The sequence below is a fragment of the Fukomys damarensis genome, unplaced genomic scaffold (assembly GCF_012274545.1).
Source record: "Fukomys damarensis isolate Sample0158 unplaced genomic scaffold, DMR_v1.0_HiC HiC_scaffold_16, whole genome shotgun sequence".
In the NCBI taxonomy this organism is placed as follows: Eukaryota; Metazoa; Chordata; class Mammalia; order Rodentia; family Bathyergidae; genus Fukomys; species Fukomys damarensis.
In genome coordinates, this window is record NW_022900928.1 from 25,425,915 (window position 1) to 25,444,831 (window position 18,917).

General features: G+C 43.6%; 2 protein-coding genes across 6 annotated transcripts in view; one reads left to right on the top strand and one right to left on the bottom strand.

The window, feature by feature from the left end:
• The window catches only part of Pgap2 (post-GPI attachment to proteins 2), a 37,864-nt gene extending 28,005 nt beyond the window's left edge, over positions 1-9,859 (bottom strand). The window contains exon 1 of the mRNA XM_033764189.1: positions 9,636-9,859. The gene's annotated coding sequence lies outside the window, so the exon portion shown is untranslated. The remainder of the gene's footprint in view (positions 1-9,635) is intronic.
• A 105-nt stretch (positions 9,860-9,964) lies between these two features.
• The window catches only part of Nup98 (nucleoporin 98 and 96 precursor), a 105,497-nt gene continuing 96,544 nt past the window's right edge, over positions 9,965-18,917 (top strand). For all 5 annotated transcript variants that reach the window (XM_010603167.3, XM_010603171.3, XM_010603168.3 and 2 more), the window contains exon 1: positions 9,965-10,232. The gene's annotated coding sequence lies outside the window, so the exon portion shown is untranslated. The remainder of the gene's footprint in view (positions 10,233-18,917) is intronic.

The following is an 18,917-nucleotide window of genomic DNA, read 5'->3' on the forward strand; positions in this document are numbered from 1 at the left end:
ATAAAGGGGGACCCTGGATCACTTTACAAAGACCATCCTACCCCAACAATGGAGAGTAAGGGGACCAAAAATCCCTTCTGCTGGCATTTCATGGGGGGATGGTTTGCAGATCATATGGAGAGGGTAGAGGACTTCTGAGCTAGACAGAGATACCGTCACATCCAGCCCATTAAATCCTCACAGCAAAAATTAACACGTTCTGCGCACTCATCATTCCCAGGCACTTTTCTATTTTTTATGTTTTCTCATTTAATCCTCATGTTAAAGTCTTATGAAGTACACACCATCAGCATCCTCACTTTACCAATGGAAAACAGAGACAGAACGTTACCTATGCAAGTAGCTACTAAATGTCAGACCAATGATTCAAGGATGAACCTGATTCCCTTGGTTGCTATATACTGTTAACTTCATAAAGTAGCTGTAACTGCCACTTTGCAGAATGGGGAAGAGTTTTGAATTTGTTCGTCTGCCAGAGCTCTTTCATATGCCATCTTGTTCATTCACTCAGCTAGGCCAGTGGTGGTGAACCTATAGCATGCGTGCCACAGTGAGCTGTTTGTATCACTGAAAGCCCTAAAACGTTCACCATCTCTGGCCTAGGCCCTCTCTATGACAGCTACTGGGCAATGGTGCGGGACCCAGAGGCATACATTACAGACTCACTCTCTGGGGACTCAAGTTTGGAGGGAAAGGATCCTATTGTAAAAACTACTTTTCATAGCTGGGCATGGTAGCATACTGTGGGAGGCTGAGGTAGTGGGATCACAAGTTTGAACCCAGCCTGTGCAGCTTAAGTGATTTAGTAAAACCCTGACACAAAATTTTAAAAAATGAAAGGCTGGGAATTTAACCCAAAAACTTTTTTAAACTTTGAATTCTCTCCCATTCTGTTCTTTATGGTTTCAGAGCAAATAGATTAGTAAAACCATGTTAGAACTACTTTTGTCCAGTGCATGCATATAATCTTAGTCCTTGGGAGGCTGAGGCAGGAGAATTGTCCTGAGTTCAAAGTCAGTCTAGGCTACACAGTAAGTTCAAGGGCAGCCTGAACTACTAGCGAGACCCCGTCTCAAAAAGAAGAAGAAGGAAGAGGAGGAACAGGGAGGGAAGAAGGAAGAAAGGAGGAAGAAGAGGAGAAGGAGGAGGTGGAGGAAGAGGAGGAGGTGGAGGAGGAGGACTACTTTTGTCCAATTTCAGCAATTAGATTTGGATTTCCTGCATTAGGGCTTCATGGTATCTTCTTTGTCTAGTTTTATGCTAGGGTACTTCCTCCTGGTCTTGTACTCTATCTCGATATCTTGTCTGTTCCCTACCTTGACCTAAATATCATCCCTTAAGGCCAAAGCCCTTCTCTCTGCCTCTAGGCCACTTCATATGCCTGAACCTTGAGGTGTTCTCACCTTGCCTTTAATTGGTGATTGGGATCATGTGGACAGTTCACCTTTTGGCTTGGATTCTGGGTCTCTTCATCTGTAAACTGGCTTTAGGAATATACACAGCATAGGGTTGATGTGACAATTAGAGGTAATACTACAGTGTGCCAGGCATGTGGAAGGTACTCGATGCATGATGGTTATCACAACTACATTTGTGGGCTGCATCTTAGGCAGGCATAATGCCACTAAGCTAAATCTGCAGCCCATGGGCTACATTTTGAATTCATCCTCACTGAGCCTTCTCTGAACAGTCTGACCTCAGCTGCTGATGACTCTGATTGTTTCTTCTGTTTAAAAGACTCACCTATTTTGTTTTATGTGAGGAAAAGTAAAGTGGGTTCTCACTATGCGCCAGAGACTTATTTGATATTTTTAATAATCTAGTGAGATAGGGGCCGGGGATTTAGCTCAGTGGTTCCGCCGCCTGCCCTTGCAAGCACCAAGGTCCCAAGTTCAATCCCCGGTACCAAAAAAAAAAAGAGCCTGGACTACACAGCAGGGCCCTGTCTCAAAAATAATCTAGTGAAATAAATTTCAATCCATTTTACAGATAAAGAAGTAGAGCAGTGGCCAGGGATTTAGCTCGAAAGCACAAGGTCCCAAGTTCAATCCCTGGTACCAAAAAAAAAAAAAAGTAGAGTAGGAGTTTAGGCCTCTACTCTCCCTCTCATTCAGTAGTCACTCAGTGTTTGTTAAATTGGCATTTTCCCACTGTGTGGGAAAGCTGGTACTGCTATTGAGGCCTTCTAGTGTCTCTTGCCCTCCTTGTGGGTTTGCTGGTGTCTGGACATACTCCAGAGAGCCTGGGACTGCAATAGCACCCCCAGTTTCCACACACATATCACACACAGCCAGTGACTCTCCAGTCTCCACACGCATATCACACATCCCTAACCCAACTGAAGTTTTGTTTCCAGGGATGTTCTGCCCCACAAGCATAGGGGCAGTACAGAAGCGGGGTGCAGATGGAAGGAAGAAAATATGATATACAGTTGTCAAGGAAAGCTTCCTACGGGCAATCTCTTTAGCTGGTCTCCTCCACCTCTTGTCTCTCCCTCATCCTCCCTGTTACAGCCACATTGTGTCTCTTAAAATGCAATCTGACCACACCCCTCCCTTGTTGCAAATAAATTATTAAGCAACTCTCCGTAGCTTTTAGGATCAAGAGCAAATGCTTTAGTGTGGTATTTAACATCCTTCATAATGTCACCATCCTCTATTCCAGCAATCACACATTTTACATTCTGTACTACATCCTATCTATCCTCTCCTCTGTGAAGGTTTGCTTAACTTTCTTCTCATCTTCCCCAGGTTGCATGATCTGACCACCTCCCCACTCCACAGGCTGCATCAGATGACTCTGTCAGATCCTCATTATCACTTTGGCCACAATAGAGCAAAATTGTTGCCTGCCTATCTTTCTCTTCTTTCTTTCCTTCTTTCTTTCTTTTGTTTTCTTTTTTTTCCTTAAATGAAGTTTTAATTATAAGCTAATAAACATTACAGACTTTAATCCTTAATATTTCTTCTTTCCTATGTAAAAGCAAGTAATTCAAACAGCTTAACTCAAATATGACAGAAGACCGTATTATGAATAAGAATAATAGTAATGTTTGCTTTCACATCTGTATGCTTCATTAGAGGACCAAAGAAGTGCTCCCAGTTTCCCAAGGCAACACAAGTTCGATTATATATTTTTCCTGATTATGGTTGCAGTCAAAACATAACAAACATTTTTCATCCACAGCACAGCACTTTCCCATGTCCTTATGAGGTAGTGAAGGGAGGGAGCAGGAACTCTCTATTTTGCAGATGAGAAAAGACTAGGTGAATTTTAGCTCAATGGTTTTCTTTCTTTCTTTCTTTCTTTCTTTCTTTCTTTCTTTCTTTCTCTTGCTCTCTCTTTTTCTTTCCTTCCTTCCTTTCTTCTTTCTTGGTAGCAAAGTTTTATTATAGGTAAGACAAACAGGCTCTACAGAGCAAGTTCAGGCCAAATAAAAGTGGGAAAAGAAGTTCACACTATAGGGTGAGGGCAAGCCACCATGCAAGAGGGAACAGAGTGCCCTTTCCCACCATTCTGGGAGGTGTACTGTTTTTCTTTGGTTTGTAGGTGTGCACCACCACACCTAGCTCTGGGAGTTCTTTCAAAGTGAAGTCCACCTATTTCAGGTAGAGATACAGTTGGAGCTCAGAAAATATTTGTTGGATTGACTCAATTGAACAGGATTTTTGAAGGATGGGCAATATTTAGATAAATGGAACAGAATTTTAAGAACTGCAAGAAAGTCCTTTGGAAGTCCCAGAAAAGTTAAACATAAAGTTACCACATGACTGCAATTCCACTTGTAGGTATACACCGCAAAGAAATGAAAACAGATACTCAAACAGGTACGTGCATACACATGTTCATGGAAGCCATACTCATAAAATGTCCAGCCAATGGATAAACTATAATACATCCATACGACAGGATGCTATTCATCCGTGAAAAGTAATGAAGCACCAGAACATGCCACAAGCCAGATGAACTTTGAAAACATGCTAAGTGAAAGAAGCCAAGCACAAAAGGCCATATTCTTTGTGATTCCTTTCATATATACTATCTGGTGTAAATACATCCACTGAGACAGAACACAGATGACTGGTGGTCATCAATGGCCGGAGGAAGAGGGGAATGGGGAGATATTGCTTGGTGGATAAGAGGTTTTGCTTAGAGCAGTGGTGGCGAACCTATGGCATGCATGCCACGGTGTGATGTTTGTACCATTGAAAGCTCTAGAAGGATCGCCCTCACTGGCTTGGAATGATGAAAATGTTTAGAAGTAGAACTGCAGAACGTTGTGAATACTGTAGAGTAAATGCCACTGATTTATTTATTCATTTTTTTTTCTTGTGATACTGAGGATCAAATTCAGGGCCCCCACTGAACTACATCCCCAGCTCATTTTTTATTTTTTAATTTAAAACAGTCTTGCTAAGTTGCTAAATTGCCAAGACTAGACGCAAACTTGAACTCTTCCTGCCTCAGCCTCAAATTGTTCATTTTTTTTATTTATTATTTATTTATTTATTTATTTATTTATTTATTTATTTATTTATTTATGTTTGGTACCAGGGATCGAACTCAGGTCCTTGCACTTCAGGCATTGGAATCACTGAGCTAAATCCCTGGCCCGAAGAATCAGCCTCCCTAATTTTTTTTGGTACTGGAGATCAAACTCGGGTCCTTGTGCTTATGAGGCAGGTAGTGGCACCATTGATGCTCATTTTTAAAATAGTTAATTGTAGGCTGGGGATATAGTTCAGTGGTATAGTGCTTGCCTAGCAGTCATGAGGCCTGGGTTCAATTCCCGGTATTTAAAAAAAAAAGTCACTGGGCATCCTTGTAATCTTAGCACTCAGAAAGCTGAGTCAGGAGGATTGCCATTAAGTATAAAGCCAGCCTGGACTACATAGTGAGGGCCTGCCTGAGAGAGACAGAGAGAGTGAGCAAGTGAGAGAATGAGAACTGAAAATTCAGAAACCTATTTCTACAAAAGCCTTGTACACAAGAGTTCATAACAGCATTTTTCATAATAGCTGAAAAGTGGAGACAACCCAAATCTATTAATTAAAGGACAAACAAAATGTGGTATACGGGGCTAGGGATTCAACTGCCTGCCTCGCAAGCACAAGGCCCTGAGTTTGATCCCCGGTACCCCCTCAAAAGTGGTATATCAACACATGGAATATTACTCAATCATAAAAAGAAATGAAGTACCGATACATGGTATACACATAGAAGACCCCTGAAAATACTTTGCTAAGTAAAAGAAGATAGCTGGGCATGGTGGCAAAATGCCTGTACTCCTAGCACTCAGCAGGCTGAGGCAGGAGGATTGCTGCAAGTTAGGGATCAGCCTGGGCTACATAGTAAGTTTGGGACCGGTCTGAACTACATACTATATAGAAAAGAAGAGAGAGAGAGAGAGAGAGGGAGAGAGGGGGGGGAGGAAGGGAGGGAGGGAGAAGGAGAGAGGGAGAGAGGGAGAAAGGGACAGAGAGAGAGAGAGAGAGAGAGAGAGAGAAGGAGAAAAGAAGCCAAGTACAAAGCCCACATATTTTGAGATTCTTTTGTTTAATGAAGTGTTCACAACAGGCAAATTCATACAGAAAAGATTAAGAAGTGGTTGCTGGGGCTAGGAGGAGTGGAAGGGATTACAGAGTGACTGCTAATGGGTCTTAATGGGTCTAGAGATTCTTTTCTTTTTTTTTTGGTACCGGGGATAGAACTCAGGTCCTTGCACTTGTGAAACAGGTGGCAGAACCACTGAGCCAAATCCCCAGCCCAGGTCTACAGTTTCTTTTCTCTCCCTTTTTTTTTTTTTTTTCTTTTCTGATCTTGAACTCACAGCAGTCCCTCCTCCCTCAGCCTCCTGAGGGCTGCCATTATGGGCATATGCCACCATGCCCTGCATCCAAGACAAAATCTGCTCAGCAAGTTTTTGTGAGCATGTCTCCAACTCTTGTCTTTAGAGTTGAAGAAGGAAGATGATGATAATCCAAACAGATGTTATGAGAATTAAAGTAGGAATCTAAAGATGTCCTTGGGAATGATGCACTCAGATCACATTCCCTGCAGAAGTTAACACAAGGTCTTTGGAAATCACTTTGGCCACAGGATATCTAGCTCTGAGCCCATTCATTCCTCATCCAGTGTGTCCTGCTCTAGTCTTACCACAAGTACGCACTGCTTACGGGTCTCGGTTCCTGCAGACATCCCAGTATCCTGTACTGAATATACACACAGCTTACTCATTGAAGGCACCTCCCCCCATACACTACAGATTGAACCTAAGGCTTTTGCATTATACTACATGCCAGCCCTTTTATGTTTTAAATCAATTTTTAATATTGCTCAGCGAAGCCTCCATCCTGTCTTCTCCCTACCTGCAGGAAGAGATGACACTACACTACCAAGAAAAGAACCAAGACCTGCTGAGGTGCTTGCTAAAGATGAAAAGAATCTAGAAGGGGTAGCAGAAGAAGGTAGTTATAAATTCTAGCCATGCCTGTGATATAGGATCTCTGAATGATATGGGGGAAATAAATGTAATGCCCAACCTGCTAGATGTCTGATGTGCTGAGTTTCTGTTCCCTGAAGTTGAAGAATTAATTCGAAGGAACAGAGGTTAGGAGTAGAAAAACTTACTGGAGAAAAGTAATGGGAATAGGAATAGCTCCTGGGAGACAGGAAGGGTAGTGAATAGGTTGCCAAATCAGCCCTTTTATTTTTTATTTTAAGACAGAGTCTCACTAATTGCACAGGGTGGGCTCAGATTTGCAATTCTTCTGTCTCAGCCTCCCAAAGTGCTGAAATTACAGGCATGCCCACCTAGAAGCATGCTTGGCTTCACAATTTCTTTCTTAGCCACTTTTCTGTGTCAGAACCCATGTTTTACAATACTTAGAAAGGGAATTCTGTGGTACGCTGTTTAAATTTTGACTTTGTTGTTGCTGTTATTTTTGTGTTTCAAGAGAGTCTTGCTATATAGTTCAGGCTGGCATTGAACTCATGACGGTCCTTCTTGCTTCAGCCTCCCCAGTGCTGGGATGACGTGTGTGCCACCACACTTGCCTGGGGCTTTTTTTTTCTTTTTTGTACCAAAGATTGAACTCAGGACCTCATGCTTGCCAGGCAGGCATGCTGCCTCTGAGCAAAATCCCTGGCCCAAGAGCAGGGGTAATTTTAAAGAATAAAAACATTATCAACTATTGAGGATTTACTGTGTACCAAATACCATGACAAACACTTTATATGTACATGCATTATATTTGTTTTTTTCTCATACTGGAGAGTGAACCTGTGCTAGGCAGGTACTCTACCATTAAGCTACATCTCTACCTCTTTTACCTTTTGAGACAGAGTTTCATCAAGTTCCCCAGCCTGGCCTAAAACTTGAATCTCCCACCTCAGCCTCTCAACCCTGAGACAAGCAAAATTGTTATTTCTACTTTACAGGAGGTTCAGAGAGGTTAGAAAATTTGCCCAAGTTCATAAAACTAAGGCATAGTTGGATCTAGATTTATACCCAGGGCTTGCATTCATCCGTAATCCCAACACTTGGAAGCCTGAGGCAGATGGATTGCCTTGAGTTCAAGGACAGCCTGAACTACATGGCAAGACTTTGTCTCAAAGAAACAGAAACAGTTTCAACGCAGCAATGGGAAACTTAGTGAGATCAAGTCTCAAAATAAAAATGGAATGGGGATGTAGCTCAGGGTGAAGGCCCTGGGCTCAATCACTGGCACCAAAGGCAAGGAAGGGTGTAACTCAATAGTAAAACACTTGCCTACCATACTCAAAGGCCCTGGGTTTAATCCTCAGTACTGCAAAATAAAACAATTCACTCATTTATGTATCAATCACCTCAAGTTCACCTACTATGGTGCCTGGCCTTAGGGACATTGAAATAAATAGAGTAAAAGCTTAAACATATTTGGGTTTGAAGATTAAAGAACAAGAAATCACAGTTGAGGAGAGCACTGAGGAAGCTAATGTACTCTAATTTTCCAGGTAAAGCTAGTGACTTTTTGATCCAGAGCAAGGGCAGAGAAGAATGGTGGGAAAGCAGAGATGTTTGGAAAGAGGAGTTTTACTAACTTACTATTTGGCCACCCATATGTCAACATTTTTCTTTATTCAAGCATCTACTGAACACCTAAAATGTAAAATTTCCTCCACCACCTTATTCCATCCTCACAACCACTTTTTTTTTTTTTTTTTCTGACCACTGAGAATTGAAACCAGCATCTTGCATCTGTGAAGAGCTCTATCACTGAGTTGGTTCCCAGATCTTTTTAATTTTATTTTGAGATAGGTTCTTGTAAATTGCCCGGGCTGGCTTTGAACTTTTTGATCCTTTGGCCTCAGCCTCCTAAGTGCTGGGATTACAGGTATGTACCACCATGCCTGGCACACATCACCTTTTTTTTTTTTTGGTACCGGGGATCGAACTCGGGTCCTTGAGTTTGCGAGGCAGGCGGTAGAACCACTGAGCTAAATCCCCGGCCTTATTTTTTATTTTTATTTTATTTTATTTTTTAACAAAGGGTCAATAGTCTTTAATTCCTTTCTATCACTGAAAACTTCAAGCAATTCATCTAAGTTTTGGGCAAATCTCATTTCAGCTTTGTACTGATATCCCAAGAGGAGGTGGTAGAGGAAAGGTAAAGATAATATACATACACTTCGTTTTCTGAGACCTTCAGTCACTAAAAGATATTTAGCTTCTAGGGGCCGGGGATTTAGCTCAGCGGTGCCGCTGCCTGCCTTGCAAGCATGAGGACCCAAGTTCAATTCCCGCTACACGCGCACACACACACACACTATTAGGTTCTACAACATTATTCCCCCTCACTCTCAGCTTGTAAAACGAGGATTCCGCGTTGATATAGGGCCCAGGGCCCAGGAAGAAAGGGACACTAAGAGAATGCAAATATAGCTCTGACCTCCAACAGTGAGGGGGATAGCACAGAAAGAGAAAATATAAATCATAGGATACAAAGTGGCAAGGCCCTAACAGAGGCCTGCCTAACCATTAGCCCAGCTAGCTCACAGGTTGGTTGGCAATTGTATCCCACAGAAACATTTAAAGGAGCAACTGGGAAAGATGTCCCAAAAGTCTTTTTTTTTTTTTTGAGATGGGGTCTCACTATGCAGCCCAGGCTGGCCTCGAAATTATGGCAATTCTCCTGCCTCTGCCTCCAGAGTGTGGGGATAACAGGTGTGTTTTATTTTTTTGATAGGGTCCAGCTATATTGTTCAGGCTGACCTCGAACTCGCGGTTGGCTCTTCCTGCCTTAGTCTCCCAAGTGCTGGGATTATAGGGGTGCACCGCCATGCCCGGCCTCAAAATCCTCATTTTCATCAGTCCCAAAGCGAACCATTCTCTTAGGATGCCCATATAATATTCATGAGTATCTTAAAGATCAGAGTGGTAAGGGATGTCCTGGGGATAGCATGGGTCAGGAGAGAAACAGCTTAGGCCTCTAGGCCTCAAAGCAGCCCCAGACACCCTATGCGGACCGACTCGCCTCCCGGAAGGCCCTTCAACTCTGCACGTGTCCTGTCCTGGAAGTGAGGGCTGGGTGCGGAAGAAAAAGTCTTCCCATCAACCCTCGCGGACCAAGGCAAGGGAAGGGTAGAATAGTTACCATGCCATTCCGAGGCCAGCCTTCTGATTGGCCCGAGCTTCTGCAGCCCGAATCTCTCCGCTCCAAGGAAGGGGGCGGAGCCTCAGTATGGCGTCACCACTCTTCTCCTCCATCCCGCCCAGTACACACCAATATAGCCACTCAGCAGCCCTCTTCGAGAGCCCTCTGTGACGTCACGACCCTCTTCCAGCCAACCGCCACGGCAGGGAGGTGGGCTTCCATGTCCCACCCACCATTTCTCCCTTTTTTCCTACCCCTGACTCGTTACGCCCCTCCTCTTCCCCTTCTCTCCTGGCAAAGACCTTCCTTACGTTCGGTTTCAAAAGACTCGCTGCCCAATGAGTAATGGGGAGGACTCCGAGTGGCAGCTTGATCTACCAATAGGCACGCGCAGAGGGCGGAGCATTTTGAGCGAGCCTCTGACGGCGGGCAGCGTGTGACGCAGTCGGGCCCTCTGCGCTCTGCGCCCGAAGCAGCGGTCGGTAGCGGTGGCGGCGGCGACGGTTTCTTGGTGGCCGCGCGCTGCTCTATGAGCAGCGAGTGGCGGACTGATCTGAACCCTTACTCTGGACACTCCACCTTCCCCAACGCACCGCGGTAAGTCGGGAACTGGAGCGGCGGTGAGCCCGGATTGGCAGGCTCCTCCTCCCCTTCGGGCGGGAGGGTGCGCGAGGCTTCCCGGGCCCTCTCGGCTCCGAAGTCTCCCGCCCCAGCCTGCATCCTGAGCGAGGGGGCGGGGCCCGCGACCTTTAGCCCGGTGGCCCTGCTCTCCAGGCGGTCGGAGGGAATCGGCACCGGTGGATGTAGGCCCGGGATCTCCCGTGGCAGCCCACGCAGAGGGGACTTAAATTTCCGTGGTCGTCCTCATTCATTCTCTGGGCGGTGATTAACATCCCGTGGCTCCTTTTTGTGTGAGGGCAGCGCCTAGAGATGCTGGTGGGGTCTCCCCCGACTTCCTTGACCCTGATATTCGATGAGCTTTATTTGTCTGTACTTTCTCGTGGAGCATGTGCGGGAAGTCTTAGGGTTGGGGTGGATGAGTCGGAAGTTCGTTAGCTTGTGAAGGCTATTTGAGAATTAGGGACGGTTCAAGTGGGTGAAGAGTTCTTTTCTGGTATTCCACATGTTCCATATAAAGGTAGATTAGAAAGATTGGATTACTGTAGCCTTGAGGACGTTAGAAAATATTTAATTCCGTCTTCTATGTAAGTTTTTTAGACTGAGATACAGTGGCTCAGACTGTGTTAACGAAAGCCAGAATTCCTGACTCAGTATAGAAATTTTCTTCTACTCCACCCTTCGTGTGCGCTCCAGCCTCCAGTTATTGAGTATTCTCTTTGGTTAGTGGTGAGGGGGAGATGTACAGAAGCATTTGATACAAGTAGAGTAGCATTTGGTTGCTACGATCTTTTTGGTGAAATAGACGATTCGTTAGGGGTATCCTAACCTAGACTTCAAGCACTAAACTTAAAAGTTGATTGAAGAGCGTCACGGGATTATGTATTGGAAATGAATCTATAAAAGTTATTCCCGGGCCGGGGATGTAGCTTAGCTGCACAGTGCCTGTCTGATAAGCGTGAGGTCCCGCGTTCCATCCTTGCTACCAAAACACAACAAGTCATTCCATTCTTCTAAATCTAAATTGACTTGTGTCAACTACTGGGGATTCAAAGGAAACAGCAGTTAGGGAGATACCACAACCTTGGAATAATTACAGTAGAAAAATTCACAAGTTTTAGGAAGCCTGCAGGGACATGGCAGGTCACCCCTGCGATTCCAGCACTTGGGAGGTTGAGGCAGGAGGATCGCTGTGAGTTCAAGGCCCTGAATAGCGAGGCCCTGTCTTAAAAAAAAAAAAAAAAAAGATTTAGGGCCAGGGATGTAGCTCAGCAGCACCGCCCTTGCCTGGCACATGTGAGGCCCTGAGTTTGATTCCCCGTACCAAAAAAAGAAGAAAAAGGATTTAGGAAGCTAGGCAGCAGTCACTTTGTAGTTGTACCTTGGAATTTAAGATGACTCTGAAGTATGCAATTCAAAGTGAAGTATCGCAGGAGAAGTCAAATTAACTGGAATAAAGAAAATAGCTGTGATTATTCCCTGGGATGGTTTTAGAAATTCTGAAAGAAAGAGTTGTTAACTGGGTGGCAGATGTTATACTTCGTTGAATTAAGGACATTTAAAAAGCAAAACGAAGTCGTACATAGTGGTACATGACTATACTTGGAGCTACTGGTGAGCTCCTGCTACCGAGGCAAGGAGGATCACTTGAGCCCAGAAATTCTAGACCAGCCTGGACTATATGGAAAGATGCCTGAACCCTTCTAAAAAAATGAATAAATAAAACAAAAAAGTAAAAAAAATCACAGCTAGAGATTGGACAGTGTGGAAGTAGTAGGAACAACTTTGATGAAATTACTCTTTTTTTTTTGAGACAGGGTCTCTCTATGTAATTCAGGCTGTACTTGAACTCACTAGGTAGCCCAGGCTGGCCTCGTATTTGTGGCAATCCATCTGGCTCAGCATCCTGCGTGCTGAGATTACAGGTATACACAACAGCAACCAGCTTTGATGAATTTTTTAATTCTTCAGCATTCATTGAAATTAACTATTGCTACTTTGGTCTATTCACATCAGTCAGATTGTCACTTTGTTTATATGACAAAGCAAAAATCACAAGCTAGTACATAAAAGCAGAAGAGAACTATGGTCTAAATATTAACATGTAAGCATGGTATGTTTTCTGTAACATTTTCTCAGTTCAAGCATCACCTTCTGGGAAGCCTTTCCTGGCACTCTCTCCCTTGTAAGCTTCCATAACACTTATTTGATACTTCTATTTATAGCACATAACATTTTTTATTTTAGCTGTTTGTCTTTATTAGATATGGTAAAATAGTCTTGTCTTAACCTTTGTATCTAGTTTACTTGGCACATAGTAGGCCCTCTGCAAGTTGTATCTGCTTCTGCTTGAATGAATAAATGAATTGGGGTAAAATCTAAAAATCTAAAAATCTTGATATTTATGTGTTCCAAAATATGGGCCCCAAATAAGGGAAGTCATACTGTTTATGCTTTAAGTGGAACTTTGTACCTTTGTGTCCAACTGGCTCCTAGATAACTAAGATCAAGTAGAATTTTTAGGAAACCAAATTCACAGCTTAGAAAAAATTGATCATATTGAAGTAGGAACAGTGAGGACCTTGGACAGACGACTCTTTAACACAGAGATAGGAGCAAAAATGATGCGGGCAGCTCAGCAAGTGACTACTGTCAGTCTTGAGAGCCTTGAATAGAAGTTTGTGCTTTCTTATATACTTTTTTTTTTAAAAAAACCATTTATGAAGCTTGGTTCCATTGGAGTTTCCCTGGGAATAGAGCAAGCAGGATTTACACAAAGCAGAGTAATGGAGAAGGGGGAGGAAAGAGTTCTGGCAGGACTTTTCTGACTCCATTGATGACAGATTACAGAAGTTGTCATGGCTACTCAGGTATATTTTACAAAGAGCATTGTTACCTAGTAAACCCATAGTTGCCCAATTCCATGTGGAGGGGTGGTCTCTTCTCTCATTCCTCCTTTTGAGGCTCTGATTGAGGAGCCTTTTATATCAACTTTTTATATTTTTATAAAATATATTTATAAACTATGAAATACAATTTTATATCTACCTTTTATATCAACTTTTATCATTTATATCAATGTCTATGATTATATAATCTTTTGTAGATTGATTTTGCTTTTTGGTACCTGGGATCAAACTCAGGACCACACTTTTCAAGGCATGCCAGGCACCACTGAGCTAAATCCCTGTCCCTAAGAGGCTATTTTTTAGTCGTGAAATTTAAGGCTCGTATTGTCATGGATATATCTCTTGATATAGATCTGTATCCTCGGGGGTCATAATATTTTCTATTTATCTGTAGTCCCAAGGTCTTTGTTTTCCTCCCATTTTGAGTGTTGGGGGGGTCTGTGATATTGATAGTGACTGTATTACATGTCCTGAGCCCATAAGTGTCAGGGGATCTTCATTTTTTAAAAGGAGATCCCTTTTATCAGGTGCCAATTATACATAAGACCAGTGGGGCAACCATCGGTTGGTGGATCTCTATACCAGTCCCGTGGGTTATTTTTCCAGATGTACATATATTTGTCATTGGGTTTTTTCCCCCAATTTATGTCCTCACATGGTGTGTAAGAAAACTGGATCTCCCCATATTTAGGTAGGAACATTTGGAGGGGGTGGTACCTGTACTGGAACTCGGTACCATTCACTTTCGAGTCAAATGGAGGCACCACTGAGCTAAATCCCTGGACCAGGGAAGAACATTTGATTAACTTTAAAGGCAGAATTGATAGCTATACAAAATAAAATTATTAGCTCCCCAAGCCTTAATTTTGTGGTTTTGTTTATCAAGAGTCCTAATTTGGGGGCCAAGGACTTAGCTCAGTGGTTCTGCCGCCTGCCTTGCAAGTGCAAGGGCCCAAGTTGGATCCCCAGCCCCCCGCAAAGTCCTAATTTCTCTCTGGTGAGACACATCAGGATTTTAAACTCTCAGATGCTTTTTTTCTCTTGAGTTACAGCAAATGGGTGGGGTACCATCCTTAGGCTTACAGATCTTACATGTAGTCAAATTATGGGTGCAGGTTTTTATGACTTCTCTTTTATAAACATAGTAAATAATGGAAAAGGAAAACAGTCATAACAGAAGTTCCTATCCTAGTGACACAAAGGCAGGGGTCACAGTTTTTGGTTGTCCCTGTGGGAATTACTCCCTCATTGTCACTCCTGGAATAGAGGAGATGAGACCCCTTAATAAAAGCAACCAATACCAGTAAAACATCGTACCTACAAAAGGAATGCGAGGGCTTAACACCTTTTACCCCATTTCCAGTCAGGTGGGGCAGTCTCAGCAAAGGCTATTGCAAAAAGCAGGGAAAGAAATCCTAATACAATTAAAAGCAAGGGATGACAGTTCATCACAGGTAGAAACAAAGGTATTTAGTCCTGTTCTTAATGACATCCTCAGGCTACTGTTGTTTGTAGACTAATCCACCCCTGGAGTGACTAGAGCAGGGCCTATGTCTTTTGATGACTGCTCTGGTTCCCCTCTGAGTCAGGATGATCTTGGTGCCATGATGAGGGTCTCTGGAACACTTACACTGTGGTGTCACAGAGTTTTTTATGTGACTGGTGGTTCCACATGGGGACTCCTTCCACTTGGACTACTGTGGGAGTGGTCAAAATGACTGTCAGTGGACCCTTCCATTTGGGCTCAAGGCTATCTTGTTGCTGGACTGGGGATTTAGCTCAGTAGATGCTGTTGCCAGCCTCGAAAGTGCAAGGTCCGGAGGGGGCTATCTTGTTGTAGTTTTTTTGTTTGTTTTTGGTACTGGGGATCGAACTTGGGACCTTGTGGCACCACTGAGCTAAATTGCTTCCCAGCACTCAAACTGAATCTCTTGGAGAGAAGGGGTAGAGTGGACTAGAAACTAACAGGGACCCTTTCTAAGGCCCAAGAGGCTATCTTTTGGGAGACCTTTCCTAGATCGAACACTTTTCTAAGGTGACTTTTCCAATAGGGAGTGTTAGTCCTCTCAAGACGGGGTGGCCTGGCAAACAAGCTCATAGAGTGTAAGCCTGGTCTCTTGGGAGTGTAACGTTTTGGGGGAAGTACAATGTGTAAGGCCCAGACCCAGGTGAGCCCAGGCTCTTGGCAAAGTTTTTTTAACCTCACTTTCAGGGTTTTATTTATCCTCTTTACCTTTCCTGAGCTCTAGGGCCAATAGGCTGTATGTAAATTTTAATTAATCCCCAATATCTTTGTCACTTCTTGGGCCACTGCTGCCACAAAAACAAAACCATTGTCTAATCCTGTGTTCAGTGGAAGCCCATAGCAAGGAATCATTTCTTATAGCAATTTCTGTGTCACTTTTTGTTGTTGTTTTTTGTTTTTTGTTGTTTTTTTTTTTTTGGTACTGGGGATCGAACTCAGGTCCTTGTACTTGTGAGGCAAGCACCAGAATCACTGAGCTAAATCTCCGGCCCTTTATGTCACTTTTTGGACTTTTTCTGTCCAACAAGGAAAAGCCTGTACCCAGTTGGATTAAGTGCAGACCATAACCAAGAAGTAATGGAATTCTCCACACTTGGGCAGTTTTGTGAAGTCAACCTGGATATCTTTAAAAGATATCCCTACCATCTGGACCCCTGCTGGGATGCCTGCTGTTGTCTTTTGGATTATGTTGAGTGCAAGTCATGTACCACTGGACAGTTTATTTGGTCAGGGCTGTCAATGGAGGATATAAAAGTAGAGCCTCTATTTTTTTTTTCTAGGTGAGTAGTCTCGTGTAGCTTGTATTAATTGAGGCCCCACATGGTATGGTACTACAATTTGGCCATCTGGAAACCAGCACCATCTTTCTTTCTTTGGTTTCTCCTTTGGCCACATATTGGAGCTCATGATAAATATATATATGGTTTTGTTTTTGTTTTTTAATTTTTCCCTAAGAGATCAAGGGAGGAAGTGTAGCATTTGACCTTAAACTTGTGACCTGGGCTTCTTGGTTGGCTTTGTCGTTGTCTGTCTGTTTTTCAGATCTTTTTTGATGTCCCCTGTAGTGGACAGCTGTGATCTCCTTGGGAAGCCATACAGCTTCTAAGAACCAAAGTATATTTTGGGGATTATCATTTTGTCCCCTGTCGTAAGTAAGCTTTTTCTTTCTTTCTTTTTTTTTTTGAAGAGAGCACAACTGTGTAGCTGGCCCTCCATTTTCCAGGCTCAGCTATGTGGTTACTTTTGTCCATAAAGAACTTAAGTTAGGTGGTTGGAGAGGTTGGTCTCACAGATCTGGCCAGCTGAAGTAAAACCTGTTCTGTGGCTTCTTCACAATTACGCATGGACCCTTCTAGTTGGGGAAGGAGGGTAGCTAGGTTTAGGTTGTTAAAGACTTTCACTATGATTCAAGGGTTTTTACAGTGCAAAATTTGGTATTGGGTCAGATGCAAATTGGTGAGCCAGTGATGGCCATTAGCATTTACAAGGGTGATTACAGTGTGTGGGACTCACATTCGTAGAGTGTGGCTTAGAATCTGTCAGCCTCTTTGGTCAAAAGAGCCATTGCAGCCAAAGCCCTCAGGAAAGGAGGCTACCTGTGTGTAACTCCTGTCTAGTTGTATGGAAAAATAAGCCACCAGTCTTTCCCAGGAACCAAGGGTCTGGACTAGCATCCCCACTGTGATCTTTTGTTTGTTTATAATAGAGGGTGAAAGGCTTGTTCGTTTAGGTCAGAGAGACCTAGTGCAAGAGCTTTCTGAAGCTTTTTTTTTTTTTTTTTTTTTTTTTTTTTTTTTTTTTGGTTTGTTTGTTTTCAGGCTTACCCCCCTCCCCTTGTGGCTTTATAGAGCGGCTCAGCTATGTTGGAGCAGTTTGGAATCCATATCTTATAAAAGCCTGATGTTCTCAAGAACTCTTGCAATTGTCTTTGGGTCTTGGGTTTTATTTTGATGGGGGGAAGTTGGTCTGTCACCAGGCTGGGTGGATTGTCTTTTTACATCTGGGCCCAATTTTATTTTACTTTATTTTGGTACTGGGGATGGGACTCAGACCCTTGCGCTTGCAAAGCGGGTGGCAAAACCACTGAGTTAAATCCCCGGCCCCAGGGGGTCAATTTTAGATTGAATCCGAATACTCCTTTGGGGTCACCTGAATCGGCCAGTTATGGAGTCTCTATTTTATTTCCTCAGACAGTTAGGACCAGGATCAACTGTGGAGGTGGCAGTTTAAAGTGTATTTTTCTGTCCATGAAATCAATTTTGGCCCTTAACCTGCCCAATAAATCCCTCCCTAAGAGGAGAGCTGGACATTCGGGCATGTACAAGAACTGATGGACCACCTTGTGGCCCCCTGTTTTGCAAGTCCATGGCTGGCAAAAGGCTTATTTCTTAGTATGTCTTGTGGCCCCCTTGATGTCAGTTGTCTTATGGCTGAGAGGCCCAGTGGGCAGTATCACAACCAGATGGTTTGTTTGTTCCCATATCAATTAGGTCTGGGGAGTTTCAGTCTGATGAGGCCTCATGAAAGAAGTGGGGGATGCAGTAGGCACTGGGAATTTGGGGCCAAACCGGAGGTCAGACCAGGTATGTGGTGGAGTCAAAAATGGGAAGAGGGATTCTGAGGGTGCAGCTGGCATGGGGCCATCCCTGAACAGAAGGGCCTGACTCTGGAGGTGCTGAAGGTCCTGTATCTGTTGTCTGTAATGGGGAGGCATACATCTAAGGCCAAATCATCTGGATTGCTTTCCCACCACCACCACCAATGGGCAGAGTTTTGGCAGGTTTTTGCCTGTTTGGATGGGCCGTTGTGGTGACCAGCACTCGGGAAAGGGGTTTCCTCAGCCAAAGGGGTAGACAAACAACTAACTATAACTCTGAATCTACATAAGGGAACTGATGTGGGTTCTGGAGCTTTCTGTTATAACCCAATAACCTATCTCACTTTCTGGACTGATTTTTTTTTTTTTTTTTTTTAAATGAGCCTTGGGGCCATCCAACCTGAAAGGATGGCCATTCTATCTCAAAAGGGTTTTGAGTTTCCCTGGAATAAGTTTCTGACCATAATCTCCAGTAAATCCCTTCTTTTTTTTTTTTTTGGTACTGGGGATCAAACTCAGGACCTCACGCTTGCCAGGCAGGTGCAGCACTACTGAGCTAAATCCCTGGTCCCAGCAAATCTTCTTAAGGTGTGTGTTTGTTTCTTTTTTTTTAATCATGGTCACTAAAAGAGTGTTTTTGTTTTTGCAGTACTGGTTATCAAACTCAGGACTTGCACTTAGCTTGCACTTGCCACCGGGCTAAATCCCCAGCAAGTAGTGTTTTTACAATATGGTTCCTGCCCATAGTTTTTCTTCCACAGAAATGAACAGCGAAGAAGACATCAATCTCTTCACTAGTCACTGGCTAGTCTCCTCACAGAGATATTTCAGGCCCCTCAGCATTGGCAGGCTAGTGATCCTGGCTGTCACTGCAGTGCTGCCCTAAGCAGTATGAGGTGGCCTTGTACTTGTGGTTCGGGACTCCACACTTGGTTCTGTGCACCTTGAATGGGAGTCGGGGATGCAATGTCCATCTCATTTACACATAAGCTCTCACAGATTCAATCAAACTAATACTCCCACCCACCAACAGCTATGGCCAAACCCACCTTCTGGCAGCCTAGAGTGTTCTGGTTTCATTCAGTTCCACAGCTAGTATGGGAATGCAGAGGGTGATCAGTCAGTCCTCTTTT